Source organism: Erpetoichthys calabaricus, chromosome 18 (assembly GCF_900747795.2).
Source record: "Erpetoichthys calabaricus chromosome 18, fErpCal1.3, whole genome shotgun sequence".
In the NCBI taxonomy this organism is placed as follows: domain Eukaryota; kingdom Metazoa; phylum Chordata; class Cladistia; order Polypteriformes; family Polypteridae; genus Erpetoichthys; species Erpetoichthys calabaricus.
In genome coordinates, this window is record NC_041411.2 from 19204975 (window position 1) to 19220164 (window position 15190).

Here is a 15190-nt window from a genome sequence, read left to right on the forward strand (position 1 = left end):
CTTGTATTTGTCTCAGTCTCTCAGCCATTGGTCTCACCACATATGATCTTTGGTCTCAGATTAAAAGCAACAATCCACTAAAGTCAGATGTCTGGTTGTTACAAAAGAACAGCTAACAAAATGTGTATTTCATTGTTCACTTGTTTTCTTTTATTCTGCAAAACTGAAAATAACAAGATCATGCTGTTTGTAAAGAATCTGTTTTCCAATCCAAGATAAAAACATATAAATCGACAGGACACACATTCAACTGGGACAATGTAAAAGTAAAATTTAAGGCCAGTACTAAAAGTGCCAGAGAGTTGGCCGAATCTTGGCTATCAGATGAAAACGCCATCAACAGACACTTGGACATAAATCTAGCATATGCTAACTTAAGAAGAACATGTACATAATAAATAAACTATACAAACCCCCCCTCCCTTGATCATACGGTCTTAGTTACCCCCCCCACTTAATGTGTTGCTATATATTGCGTTTGATTCTTGTAAGTCTAAGCATTATCCTCTGATGAAGACCCCTGATAGGGGTTGAAAGCTCAGGAATAAAAACTACTTTATGATACGTGATTCATTTTTTCTCCCTTCGTGGATCTCCAGCTGCAAATATGCAAACTGTATCACAGACCTTCTCTGCCATACGTATAGTTGACCTGTTTTTATGTTTTTTCAGTGTTAAGTTAGAAAATGAATGTTAAATTTGTGGAGTGTCCTTCTTTTTCTCAAATGCAGCCACTCACATTTGAGGAGCATTGGTGTGTTAGGATAGAGATGTGCACATTTACATTACCTACGAGCCTAAAGTCCCTAAAACATATTTGACAGCAGTTAGGGAAATATTTAGAAGAGATAAAATTTATAAATGTTTGATAAAGTTCGCTTCTACAATTTGTATTGTTCAATATGCTAACGAGGTGTTTTGCACAGCTTTTTTCTCTGTGACCCTAACCCTGTTTGTTCCTATTTTACACACAGAGAATGACACTGGTACAACATACTTGAAAACCGATGTGGCTTTGTGTGATATGTTAGGATTAAATCTGATGCTGTGCAGTCCAGTTCATCTTAATGTGACTTTTACTTTAATGCTGCAGAAAACCGGTCATTAACGGCAGGCCTTACATGGAGTATAATACCAGGTCAAAAACCTTTCTTTATATAAATAATGAGGCACACATCAATCTATAAAAATATTCAGAAATCATTAACTCTTAAGAAAAATAGTATTATAAGCTGCTGCAGTTTAGAGTGTGATCAGATTCTTGTTTGGGATTGTAACTTCATGTTCAGTGTGACTTTTTTGACTGAGTCTCGCTGTCGTTTGGATTTGGTCTTTACTTGACCTTGGTCTTGGACCCTCCAAAAGTGGATGTGACTACAGCACTGTATCTGCATGGGATGGCCACCTCCTGACCCTACAGTTGGATTAATCAGGTTCAGTAAATGAGATGAATGGTTAACGCAAGATGGCACATCCCGATGCTCTGTCCTGCCCAGTGATGTCCTTATTTTTTTTTTAACTGTACACACTGTACATTGCTTTGTTATTAGACAACCCCCCTCCCACCCCCCATATCTTCTCCATTTCCACTCCCAGACACCAATGGATTTTAATGTAATAAACTCTGGAAGCTGTTCAGCAAGTATGTCAGATGGATTTATTTTCCTTTTCTTAACTGAAGTGAGTTTATTTATAAAAATTAGCATTTGGTGCACCACACTGGGTCACATCTGAACACAGGGGTTCTCCAGCAGCTCTGAGTAGTTAATTTTCTGCCTTCTAGCCACAGTAGTGCGTAAGTTGTCTCTCCATTTTTTATTTATTAGCTTTTTTCCCATCCCAGGAGAGTTTCAAAGTACATCAGGGACCATTCCACTCTCAGGCTGGGCTTGCTTTACATCACAGCATGTGTTACAAATCTTTGCCCAAGGGACTGCAACATACTCCATCATGACTCACAATAAATCTGAAACACTCCATAGCAGGGACAGCGGCAGCATTCAGGCGTGAGCCATGCAAAAAAGCAGGTCAGCTAACGGTCATTTACAAAGCAGTAGACTTCAGGTAGTTTGTACAGCCTCTGGGCAGCATAAGAGCATGCTGAGGCTGGGGTCTTGTCAGACATTTCTGAAAGGAAAAGGGAGATGCTACCATAAGAGGTACCCTCAGGCAGCACTGAGTCCAGCATAGCCTTTAAAGAGCCTGGCATCTCAGGCAGCTGTTGAATTGGCCCTTTGAAAAGGCGACACCATTCTGGAACCATGTGCTGCTTTTTTGTGGAATATTTCAGAACTGGACAAATCTAAATGGTAATAACCAGCCATCCAGTTCTTCCAGTCTCACCTTTTAAAGGGCAGTTTCTGATGTAGGACCACATGCTGCTTGATGTCATCCTTCCAACAGTACATGGCTTCTCTCAATCTGTTATCTCAGGCATCCCAAGCATCTATTGGGTTTCTTGCTGTGCAGCAATCTAAAGGTAAATTGTTTAATCCAAGGTCACAGCTCTCTTTATTTCTCTGTCCTGTACTGGTATCCCTACCCATTACCAATACAAAGACACATAGTACAAATATGTGCTTCACATTTTTTGTCTCTCTCAATGCTTTCCTCATCAGTCCTTGTCATTTATAACTGTTATGTCTCTAGCATCTTTTTTCTGTGCCAGTCGATCCATTGCATTTTTATTCCAAGGATGTAGACAATCAAGAAAGTGTTCTAATAGGATGTCGATCCACCTTGTGCCATCAGAACATCTAGTATGTGCTTTAATAAATAATCTATCAATGTCGGGAATTCTGCAAGTAGAATGCAGCACAATTCTTGTACTTGAACTAGAAATTCTTAATGGGGCTGAAATTTGTTGACCTTAGATAAGGTTCCAGAAACTCCCTAAAATGTCATTTGGGTTCAGATATGGTGACTGAGAAGACTGTATCATGTGAATAAATTTGAAATCATGCTTATCAAACCACTGGGTGACATACATGCTATTTTGGTTAGGCTGTTTGTTATTCTGGAGTACTTAGATTTGGCAGAGAGAGGTGATGCATGATGGAATCAAGGCAACCAGTCAGGCTCAATAATCTGTTCTTAAATACCACAAAATGTCCCTCAAATCTTTATAAAAAAAAGTTGAAAGAAATATTGTTATGTCATAATTTTTTGGAGTTACTTGGAAGCCCTGCGTAAGTTGATTTTTATACAGGTCAGATGAACATGATGTGAAAATGATTTTCCTCTGTGTGTGTGTGTATGTATATTTTGTGGTCACTAGTGAGTACTCAATAGATTTTGACGTGCAGACCTGTTCAAATGTTTGTTTTCCAACCCTTGTTAGCAGAATAAGGCTAATGTGTATGTGATGGAAGGCTATCACACCATGAACTTCCTGGCAGAGATGCCTGGCACAGACTCTAAGGCAGAGGCTTGTTCTCCTAATTAAAGAGGTATTGAACTGCCCTACCCTGTCAGACTCCTCTTAGGTGGAGTAGTCCCATTGCCTCTTCAGGAAACGTCTTGGTTTGGGCAAGCTCCTTGGCACTTCTGGTTGTCCTTTTGGTGTGGATTTGGAGTGATACACTAATTGTTTGCAGCTGAAAAGAAATACAGAAGAGGTTCTTAGGCACCCTCATTTCTTATAATCAAAAGAGGAAGCAAAATGTTTAGCCAATATTTACAATAACACATCCATTTTTTTTATTGTATAAGATGTTTTTTTAATATTCAGAAATGACCCATGTAAATTCTTGTATGAGATGGGATATTAGAGGTTGCACACAAAGTGTCAATAAACAGATATAAATAAATCTTCTCACTAACTCAAAGCGCTCAGCAATTGCAGGTTAAGGCCCTTGGTCAAGGGCCCAACAGAGCACAGTCCCTATTGGCATTTACGGGACTTGAACCAGCAATCTTCCGATTGCCAGTGCAGATCCCTAGCCTCAGAGCCACCAGATATGTGAGTAAAGATAGCAACTGAGACGCTGGGTACACTTGTTGAACAAATATATTGCATTGTAGTTTTCTACAGCCTTGTTACTCCACTTGTACACAGAGCATGTTCACCGCATAAGCATTCTTTCTTCAACAAATGAAACTTGATGATCACCCATCCATGATCTTTTCTGTGAACTACAGAATAAACACACACAGTACCATTGCACTGAATTGCCCAGCCCAAGGCCATAAGTGCTTAAATGTAAGCCATGCTTCTCTTTGTTGCTGCTTCACTCAATTTCAAGGACTTTCTCCATTAAATGTAGCAAAAACATTTTTTTTATTTTAATGGGTGCCAGTGATATATGAATTAGAAATTTGGAAATGCTCAAAAGCGATCAGTTATCCTAATGGTTTGTGTCAAAAAGAGATGAGAGTAAAGTAGTAAGTTAGAGGATGCAGATGTGGGACCATGATGGTATCTTTGCATGCTGTCAGTAGAGTCTGCCTTGGTTCAGGTATACCCCATTCCCTACATTTTGAAAGTTCCCTTGATCTGCAGTGTAATGTTGCAGTTCTGTTCTTTTGTAAAGATGCATCCTTATCCAGAGTCGCTTAATAAAATAAAAAAGAATTGATAGAAACTCAGAAATATTACAAGTGGGAGGGGGACTGTGGCAGAAATAAGAGAGCAAGGTCAGCCTTCTCTCTTTCCACTATTTAGTGTCTAACAGTAAATCAGCACTCAGCAGTTTTGTTATTTGGTGTTTCAATAGTTTGCAACAGCCTTGAAATCATAAATAATATTGTAACCCAGCTCCTCTTTGATAGCCGTTGTTCTTAATATGCATTGAACCTTGAAATGTAAACTCGTGACAGTGTGCAACAGTAGCAAGAGATTTATAATAATAGAAGTTGGGCGCAATCATAAAACTGGCACATAGCTAAGGGAGCAGACATGCTGCAGAGGAGTCACTAAGGAGTGTCTGTTTATTACTGGGGTGTCAAAGAGTCTATGAGCTACACACCCCAGACGTGGCTGAGCAGAGGGATCAGTGATAGTGATCGATCAAAGTGTCCCAGCAGACATAAGTTCCTTGATTTGCACTCGAGTAACATATACAATTTAGAATCTCAAACATGGCCTATGAAGAACTGGTGTCCCACCTATGATTGGCTCCTTCATTGATCCTGATGCTGTTAAGCTTGCCTCCATCCCCAATGGATGTATAGTGTCAAACAATTGAAATATTATTATACGAATGAATAAAAGTTTGAACTCCTTACAATTAGGAATTCATTTACTCAATTCATTTTAAGAATTGAGTTGATTTATGTTAGCACACATGTCTTCAGCTACAACAGAGGCTTGAACTTAATCAGATTTGCCGCCTACAAGTGGCTCTTGTTCACATACATCATTGTCTAGGTGGACTTTGCCCCTTTTTTGTGTATTGACAAAGTTTTTCTTCTGGCTACCCTTGTTTTCCGCCAGCCTCCTCAAAGATGTGAATGTTAAATTAAGTAGTGATTTCTGTAGTCTGGTTGTGTGCCTAATTTCAAAGGATTTGGTTCCATCCTGACCTGACTCTGAATTGGATTTAACAGGTTTGAGAATCCTGTGTAATGTCATATTTCACTTGAAGCTCCCATACTTGAAGAAAACAAAAATATAGATAAAATTAGACATTTGTCTTAAGGGCCTTAAAGCTATCAGTCAAATATTCTGCTCCCATTAGTATTTAGACCCCTACGCTCAGGTCGCTCAGGTTTTCGTACATTGGTCCAATAGCATCATTTTTGTCTTCCCTGTGGCCTCTGCCTGTATGGGAAGGATTTGATACATACGATACGATAAAACTTCAGCCTGCTAATAAATGACTGGTCACAAAGAGAAAATGAAAAAAAGACATTAAAGTTTAAAGTGGTAATGAATATACTAAGGAAACTTGAGATAAAATGATAATAAAATTTAGGAAAGGAGAAAATGAGATTGGATTTTTGTACGCTGCTCTCAGTACTGCTGATTCAATCTTCAAGAAATGGAAGATGTATCACAGCACCCAGTTACTACATAAAAAAACATCCATGAGTACACAACGTGACACTTCTGAGGAGAAACATGTGAGAGGCCAGCAATCACCCTTAAAGTCTGACTGAGTTCAGAGCCTGAGAGTGGAATTAAGATGGCCTAAGAGACCTAATTGGGAGAAGCCATCATGCAGAAGGAACCATCTTAAGGCCCAGAAAGTTTGGGATTAAACCAGGTAATGTTTAAGAAAAGTTCTTGTGATCAGATGAAATTATTTTGGTTTAAAATTCACAGGACCCAAAAACACTACACCTGTAGCAAAGTATGGTGACGACAGCCTGCTACATGGATGTCTCTCATTACCAGAGACTGGACAGCTTGTCACAAAGGTTGCTGCGCAATTACTAGGCACGCGGCTGCACCCCCCCAAAAAGACATGCACTCATCACGTCATTCCACAAGGTTATAAAAAGCTTCTAGATACGTCATTCAAGCGTCCAGATTTTTGAGTGCCATTGCAAGAACTTTTTCTGATCTTGGCTTTGACCTCGTTTTTTTCTTTAAATTATGATTCTTGCCTAATCCCTGGTTTATTCTCTAGGTTCTTTTGATCTCCCAGTTTTTGACCCTGGCTTATTCCTCTGCATTTCTTCCTGATCCTTCTTTTTAGTTTCCATCCATCTTCAATGGTGTTACACAAAACAATAGTAAACTGGTTGAAAAGTATAAAGGTCAAAGTCAAGCGAAATGGTTGAAGACCACTCTAACTAGTGTGAAATGCCAGACAGCACTTACCTCAAAAGACTTCAAGTTGATACTGAGGTAGAAAGTGACCTAAACAAAATGTTAGTGGCAATGTTAACTCATGCAAGCAGCATATTTCAGTTTTTCGTCATGTCCTCAAAAATTCTTCCTCCTGAACATGTACATTTGGTATATGAAATTAGATTGAACCAAGATGTGTAAGCAAGGGGTGAAAAGTAGTTGGTTTTGGTTTCAGGGACCACCTGAGAACCCCTTTGGACTCCCTGAAAATTTCAAAATCAAATTTGAGGGGATCCCTGTGAAAAAATGTAAAACCAAGTTTTAGAGAGGAGAGAGACCTTGTTATGGTGTGTCCTTTCATTTCAGCCCACTTCTGCCATTTTAGCTAGGAATATTTCACATTAAACTGGAGAAAAAGACCAAGGTCTGCTCTGCTTGTAAATTTGGGATTAAAAAAAAATAAAGGAAAGGAAAATGAAAATGTTTCAAAGGAAGAAATTTGAACCTAAAGGTTCACTGCTGTTGAAGTGAGCATCATCATGGCTACTCTGAGTCAGTGGCATCTGCTCTCCTTCACAAGAGTGCATTTGTGTCTCATAAAAGTGCCTACATGATGCTAGTCAGAAGTACAAGGTGGTGTTGCATATCCATGCATGATGTGATTCATCTGCTTAAGAAAGGCATACATTTGAAGCAATAGCTTTATACCTAGCTGTATTTATGTTTCATTGTTCAAGAGGACAACACTAGAGCACTAACAGGAACTCCTGATTACCGCGAGTTATTCTGCAAATTTGTGGAAGTACAGTTCATTATTCAGCCTCCTCTGATACAATTAAACAGTCTGAAAATGTTTTGAAAGCTAAGTACAGTTAATCAATGAAAAGATGGGAATGCTCAGATAAACGATGGGCTCAGTTATTTAAAATATGGTCATTGCCACACTAATTGGGTGTTAAACAAGTATGGCTCCCAAGTTAATGAGGCAATTCATATTTCCAGCATAGATAAGGGTATGTTAAAAGTTGCAGGCCAAGCATTATTTGTGTTTGATTTTAGACAATTTGGCATAAAAGCAAGACCATTCTTGCATTGTCTTTACTATCTATGTGTATATCTCTCTGTTATATTATTATATAATTTGGTGTCCATAACCTTGTAAGTTTCACTATAACTTAGTATTTGTGTTTATTGCTTACGAAACATAACGGCATAACAGCCTCTGATTAACAAAACCCTCATTGACAGTTTTTGCTGGTGTGTTTTGTGAGTTGTGCGCTGGCAGCGACTAGCTCATCCTGTTTAAAGAATTAGTGTGGCATGGATCGACAGAACCATTTAAAGTTATATTAGCTTTCTTTCAGCCTTTTCTCAGTATGCCTGCATCCTGCAATACATCACACAAAATCATGGAGACTGGACCTTTGTGTGAGATCCTGCAGTGACTAGATCAGTAGAAATCCCACACATGTAGCTAAAAGTAAAACATTGTCCTGTTCACTAACTGTAGCCTGTTTAGTCCTCTAGTTCTACCCTGCCAAAGTACAAAATGAAACAAGTTACTGCACACAATACAGCAGAATTACATTCATTTGTTCTCCTAAACTGAGTTATTCCAGTTCCCAAGAGAGCAGCCTCTGTCTATCCCAGGATCATTGTGGGACACATCAGAGACCACTCTTAAAGGAACATTTTTGCCTTTGACAGGAATACTAGAGTATCTAAAGAGGACTTCACATACACAGAATTCAAACCTGGAATTGTTGGGGTTTGAGGCAACAGTGCTAACCGTGGTGTCACTAAATTTGCCCATTTCAAATTCTTGTCTGCCAAACTAAAGATGAACTCTCAAAGGAACAGGAAGCTTCACTTGGATTGTAATGATGGAAACAGGAAATTGTTTATTCCCCTTTGTTCCAAGTAACAAATATGACTCAACTGTCAGTGAGTGTGCTTACCCATGTCTGCCAGTTCTCCTAGTAGCAGTAGATAAGCCTCTAGGCATACTTTAAACAAAGAATCACTGGCAAGTGGCAAGATGAATCCCAGTTGCAAAAGGGAGGAGTATGACACTGAAGAAGAAGCAGCGCAACACATCACATGCCCTCTGGACTGTCTGCCTTCTTCTGGACTTTTACAACAAATAGAAATGTTGATTCCGTCCTAATTTCAGTTTACATGAAAATAGATCAAGTAGTATTTATCCATTTCATTTTCTATTACTGGGTCACAGAAAGCAAGAGCCACTTCTGCCAGTAGCATCAGAGAACATGGAGTGAGTATCAGTTCTACAAACAAATGGTCACCGGACAGCTGTACAATTCCCAAAGAAGTGTTCGGTTTTTGCTGTAATTCTATGCTGGGTTATATAATGGAGGGCAGCTTTATATCATCTAAGGACAAGAAAGGTTTGTGACTGCTGTAAGAGAAATGCAGATAACGTACAGCTTTGGGAGAAGACGTGAATGTCAGAAACACTCCAGTGGTATTCATTCACAGTCTGAGAAGCAGTTGAGTAATTAGTCAATTCCCATGGTTATAGGTTCAAATGTCACTTTTGGGACAATGTTTCCCTCATTCAGTCAGCAGCCAATTAAGAAAGACAATCATTGTGTTTTAATGTTTCTCTTGAAAGATGCTATATAAAATGAAGATTGATTGGCTGACTGTCTCCCTTATGCTTTGGCGTTGTCAATTAAATAAAGATCTCATTCCGCTGATGACAGATAATCTCTGATCATTTCCCATGATGTCTGCAACCAAATCAGAAGCAGATGAATACTTTAATAGCGTTTACTTTATCTCATAACAGACTGCAGCAATCAGAACCTGATTATGCAGACGCTTTTAAAGACGGCCAGTTTGATCGTGATCCACCAAGAACTGACAACGTCTATCAAACGTTATCTAAATTTAGTCCAGTGAATCATCTGATTCATCCTGACAGAGTTTTATATTTCACATTGCAAGTGATTGTTGTCTTTGCCCCTTTTAATAAACTGTGTCATATAATTTATGTTGTTGCCTTCAAATAGAAGCCTTTGAATAAGTAAAAGTGCATTAATGTTTGTCATGTTTCCTAGTTTAACAGGCACATTGACTTATTTAGTTAAGATCATTGTTCATTAATGCTGTAGATACACCGATGTTAAACTGACCTCTCTCAGTGCTCAGCAAAATACACGGGTTGCCTCTACGTAAAACTGTTCAGCTGAGATGGCAGAAATGCATCCAGAGAGCCTTCTTGCCAAGATATAAATTGTAAGAGTTTCCTGGTCCCAGTTCAACTGGGAGGAGATTTGTTCTCAGTGGTTGAGCCTGACAGTCAGTTAGCTGGGACGGACGTCTTGTTTCGCCACAGCCAATAATACATTGTGGTTATGAAGTGCCTTTTGATAATTGAGATAAAGAGTAAGTGACAGAAGTCCCTGCTGTTTCCTCCCAACTCAGCAGGATAAAGATTAGCGCCATTTGTTTGAACTTCTTGTTCACACTTCATTTTGAAGCATTTTTACTCATTAAGGTCATTGTAAGCCAGCAATGAGCCATGAAAAGCCCAGCAGTAGAGGTTGCCACAATAACTAGAATTAAAGAAGGCAGATCTAATAGAAGGTGTACTTGAACCACAAGACTTTATGGTGATCAAAGGGTCGGTCACTTGCACTCTACAAGAGTAGTCACCATTTCTGGCTGAAGGCTCTAAATTTAAAGGAGTCACCAAGGCAGCTATAGGTGTTCATTTTCTTCAAAAGAAGCTAGGAGGTCGTCACCTATGTCAAACAAAAAGGATTGGCTCTGATGCCTCTGTTTAAAAGAACAAACACAGCTTTAAAAAGGTGTAGAGAAGTTATCCTTCCTATAGTGTTCAGGGAGGCCATCATGCTTAGCACTACTTCTACAAAGCTCCAGAATGTGGTGATGATAACAGCCTAGCGGTTTTGGCCAGTTTTACTTTCATTCCGTTAATTTCAAAGACACAGCCAAAGCCGATTAAATGACTAGCAAAGAGAACATCCTGATGTGATTACAAGCTCTATCTGTTTTGCTTTGCTGATCAGTTTTGTTTTTTGAAGCTAACATTACAGCTGTGAACTTTTCCTCACTGTACTGATAACAGCCCACACTCTCATGCACATTATGCAGAAATGTGTTATGAAAATCACTGTTACAAAAAAATGGCTTTACCTTCCACAGAACTGCAATGCAATTTCTCCTCACTTTTCCTTTGCTAGCAATGTAGGAGCTTCCTGCCAATTCCACAACATTCTGACCAAGGGACAAGCATGCATTTGGAGTGATGCGCGCCTTTTATTTGTGCTGCTAACTCGGTGGGCTGGGGCCCTGCCCAGGGTTTGTTCCCTGCCTTGCGCCCTGTGTTGGCTGGGATTGGCGCCAGCAGGCCCCCGTGACCCTATAGTTAGGATATAGCGGGTTGGATAATGAATGGATGGATAAGTTGGTGAAAGAGAGCTTGGCTCACTTGTCTACCGTCTATGTCTTGGTATGGTTTGTTGCACCTATAATTTCTCATTGTTGCTCTGTTCACAAAAAAGGGAGAGAACAAAATAATTGAAAATATCGCCAGACCACTTGCAGCTATTTGTGAAATGGCATCTGGAGCAATGTGTGCAGTTCTGGTCACCAAGCACAACATGGCAGCACTTGAAGCTGGGCAGAGCAGAGCACTCAAGTGTATCCCAGGACTTGAGGACCTATCCTACTCCACAGATTCAGAGTATTCAACCCATGTAAGTCTCGAGCAGAGGAGACGGTGTGGGGACCTAATCCATGTTTTCAAAATCCTCAAAGGCCTTGATAAAACAGATCCAGCAGAATTCCTTCAGCTTAACGTTGAATTGCACACTATAGCATGCCAATGGGATTTGAGAAGAAGTTCATTTAGGATCGAGATCATAAAGCGCTTCTTCATGCAAAGAGTTATGGCAATCTGGAATAAAAAAAGGCATGTTGCTGAAACGGAAATCTTGACAAACTTATGAGATAAGATATTGGCACTGCTTAGCTATTAGCTAAACAAACAAGCTTTGATGGACTCTCGTCTGTCAAATTTCTTATGTTCTTATGTGTTTACAGTTTTACAGTCTGTCAGCCAGCATGGATTTGGGTACATTACTTCATCCAGTCTTAATAAATACATGGAAATGTGTTCCCTTGCTGGCTGAATTATTACCATTTTGTAGTCTCAAACTAGAAATTGCAATGTGATATCATGAAGATGTTTCTAGTAAAGGGCAGAGGTCATGCAAATGGAGGATAAATGAGTCGGTCAGTTAAGTACACAGCAGGAGTCTCCTCTTTCCCTGTGCCTGAGTCTATCAGTTATGCGAGCGGGTAGAGCTCCACAGAGCTGATTTTCATGTTTCCATTTAGTTAAGCAAAACAGAGCTTCTGAGATATATATTGATTGGATAATATGATAATATGAATCACAATGCACCCTGTAGATGAGTTTCTGATTTATAAGTGGCATGAGTTTCCAGTTCCTTCAGTAGATGAGAATGTCCAGTCTGTCCAAGAAGTAATCACAAAAAGCTTTTCGACTTCTTGGAGACTATAAAATATTTCATTTATAAACTGCTTTTTCTGTGCTCTGGGCACCTGATGCCAAGTTGGCCTGAATGGCTGAAGTTCAACTGTAGGATTAATTCTCCATTTCCCCAACTTCAGAGTCACGTAGACATGAAACTCGGGAGAGATGGGTTTTGTGCGTGCCGTCCATCCACTTGTACAAATGTCATCTTTAAAGGATTTTTGTATCTGGTGTCTCCACCTCAGTTGAGCTGATGAAGGAGTTTGTTGTCCTCCTCCTTCCTCCCTAGCAGTTGGGTTTGAAAGTGTGACTGTAACAATACATGGCTTCAAGGACCCCAGCATGTTTTTCCACTATGCACCATGTAACAGGGAAGTGCTAACAGAATTACCTTTGCTCCATTCATGTGCATAATGCTAGCAGACAAATCTGACTAATCAGCTGTTGGGCTCCACTAAACAGTTTGGCATCGACTGCTGTCCTAGCAGACCTGTCAAAGCTACCCACTGTTCACATCTTAGGCCTTTTCTCCCAGGTTTGACATCAGGCTTCTGCTAAAACACAAAATGACTCCAGGGAGAGAGAAAAATAAACTTAATAAAACGGCACAGGCTGGAGTCTGGACAGTCCACTGAAGCAGAAAGGAAGATGGCCCTCTGGGTTTAGCGCTACCCTTGATAGCGTTGTTCGCTTTGAATTCACCTTTTACTAAAAAAGGCCTTCATGCAGAGGCCAGCATGTTAATTAACTTGATATCTAAAAAGTTTGGTTAATTTGAATAGTTTCACAAGGCTCAAGAAGTAGCAGAGATGAAGTGCCGTTAGTGTGGCAGGTGTAATTTCACAGATTAGCCAGACAAATCCAGCTGCTAGGATGCAGGGCCCACAGCATTTTCTCAGAGCTTTGAAGATAACTTCTCCATTAACCAAACAATGGCTCGAGGCTTGCAACTTAACTGGGGCAGAGGCACAGAGGAGATGGGTAGCTGCAATTACAGTGAATGAGCAAGCAATTAAAAAAATAAAGGCAGGGAGCTTCACTTATTATAAAAACAACAAAAAAAAACATTACAAATGGCCTTTTGCACCAAAGAGCTACCAATTTGTGGGTCTTGCTGCCTCTGTGAGTCACTGAATGTAATAAGTATTTTTTATCCAAAAACCTGCATTATTAAAAAAAAAAAAAGCTTCAAAAGTTTTCTATTTGCTCGGGCTTTGAAGTCTAATTGAAGGCACAGAAGCTTGCAGAGACACGATTAGTGGCAGAAGAGTCTGTTTGCTTTCAGTTAGGTCCGGGGGTCTGTGTTAATAGGAAAATCAATATGATTCCAAACTAAACAGGCAAATGTCGGGATTGGTGGGGGGGGGGGAGCGGATTGCTATTTGCTTTAAATTTAACTTTGTGTCTCATCTCTGAGGCTACAGCGCCCTTAGTGCATGCTGTAAAGCTTCTGTGGAAATCGGCAGGGTTCATTACTTAATGGCAAAACATAATCAGGTTTATGGAGATCACATGTTTTTAAAATGTTTGACAACAATTCAAATAAAACCACGTCTTTCTTGGTGGTACAACTCAATTCTGTAAGAGTCATTCTCAGCACTGACTTCCTAAAGTGGACCTCTAGCTGACAATCTATATTTCATAAGGTGTCACCCTACTAAAACATTCAGTAATGTGGCGGTTGTTGAAATAAAACTGATCTGAATGGACCATAAGTTAGTTTATAAGCAAAATTTAGTCCAACAAGCAGGTCTGATTGGCGGATTCATGCAGTAAAACATTACATGTGAAAGATTTCAGGGTCTTTGCTTCAGCTACATGGCTTGGTAGTTTATTCCAAAATCCAACAGTCCTTTGTGTTAAGAAGTGCTTCCTGTTTTCAGACTTAAAATCCCATTCCCATTGTTTGTATCGATAGCCTCAAATACTTCCTAGCTGTAACAATTTTAATTTATGGATGGCTTTATCAAATACAGACACCTGGATTACATTCTTTGTCCCAGATATTCAGTTCCTTTAATTTGTCAAAGTACTCCAGAGCACTTTATCACCACAGATGAGCTCCCACCACGAGCCGTTTCCTGTTGCATTAACAGTACGTCGCGACAGAAAAGACTTAACAGAAAATTAGATGACAGCAGTGGGACAAAGGTGAAGATGACTTAAAAGTGGACTTGAATTTATGAAGCAGGACCCTAAAGAACCTGCCGTGAGTCAAATGACCTGGCCAGCTATGCAGAAACAGAAATTTGGAGCCATCAAAAATATGAAGTAGATAACAGTCTATAAGAAGAGGGTGAAAAAGAAAGTCAAAGTTTTCAAGCAAAATTAAAACTCGTAAAAACAGAGAGAAAGAGTTGGACTTGGTGGTAACCCTGCTGCTTAATTGTTATCTGTGTTGCTTCACAGATCCTGCACCTTGGGTGCAAAATTTCATTCAGGTTGTTATCTGTGAGGAGTCTGTGCATTCTACCCATGTCTGTGTGAGCCTTTCTGTGCACACTGCAGGTTTCTGCCCACATCCCAAAGACTTGTGTGGTAGGATAGTTGCCAATTCTCAGTTGGCTCTGTGTTGATGTATCCATTTGTGGGCTATGTAATAGATGAGCAGCTTGTCTGGGGTCAGTTTGCCTCACATGCTGTTCTGCCAGTAAAGTCTCCAGCCCCACACAAGCTTGAATTGAATTAAGTGGTTTAAAATAAATGTGGGGGTAAGCTGGACTTAGCAGCTGTGGGTCAAGTCACTGCCAGTAATCCCTATGAATACTGGAAATGGGCATCAGCAGTACAACAACAACAGCAACAATACTTATTTATGTAGCACATTTTCATACAAATGATGTAGCTCAAAGTGCTTTACAGGATGACAAAAAAGACAAAATATAAGAATTATATTAGGCAAT

The 15190-nt window shown here is 39.8% G+C and overlaps 1 protein-coding gene across 1 annotated transcript in view; it reads right to left on the reverse strand.

Moving 5' to 3' along the window:
- Window positions 1–347: 347 nt before the first annotated feature.
- Window positions 348–15190, reverse strand: part of ypel1 (yippee-like 1) — a 1016165-nt gene continuing 1001322 nt past the window's right edge. Inside the window, exon 6 of the transcript XR_007933867.1 lies at window positions 348–359. The gene's annotated coding sequence lies outside the window, so the exon portion shown is untranslated. The remainder of the gene's footprint in view (window positions 360–15190) is intronic.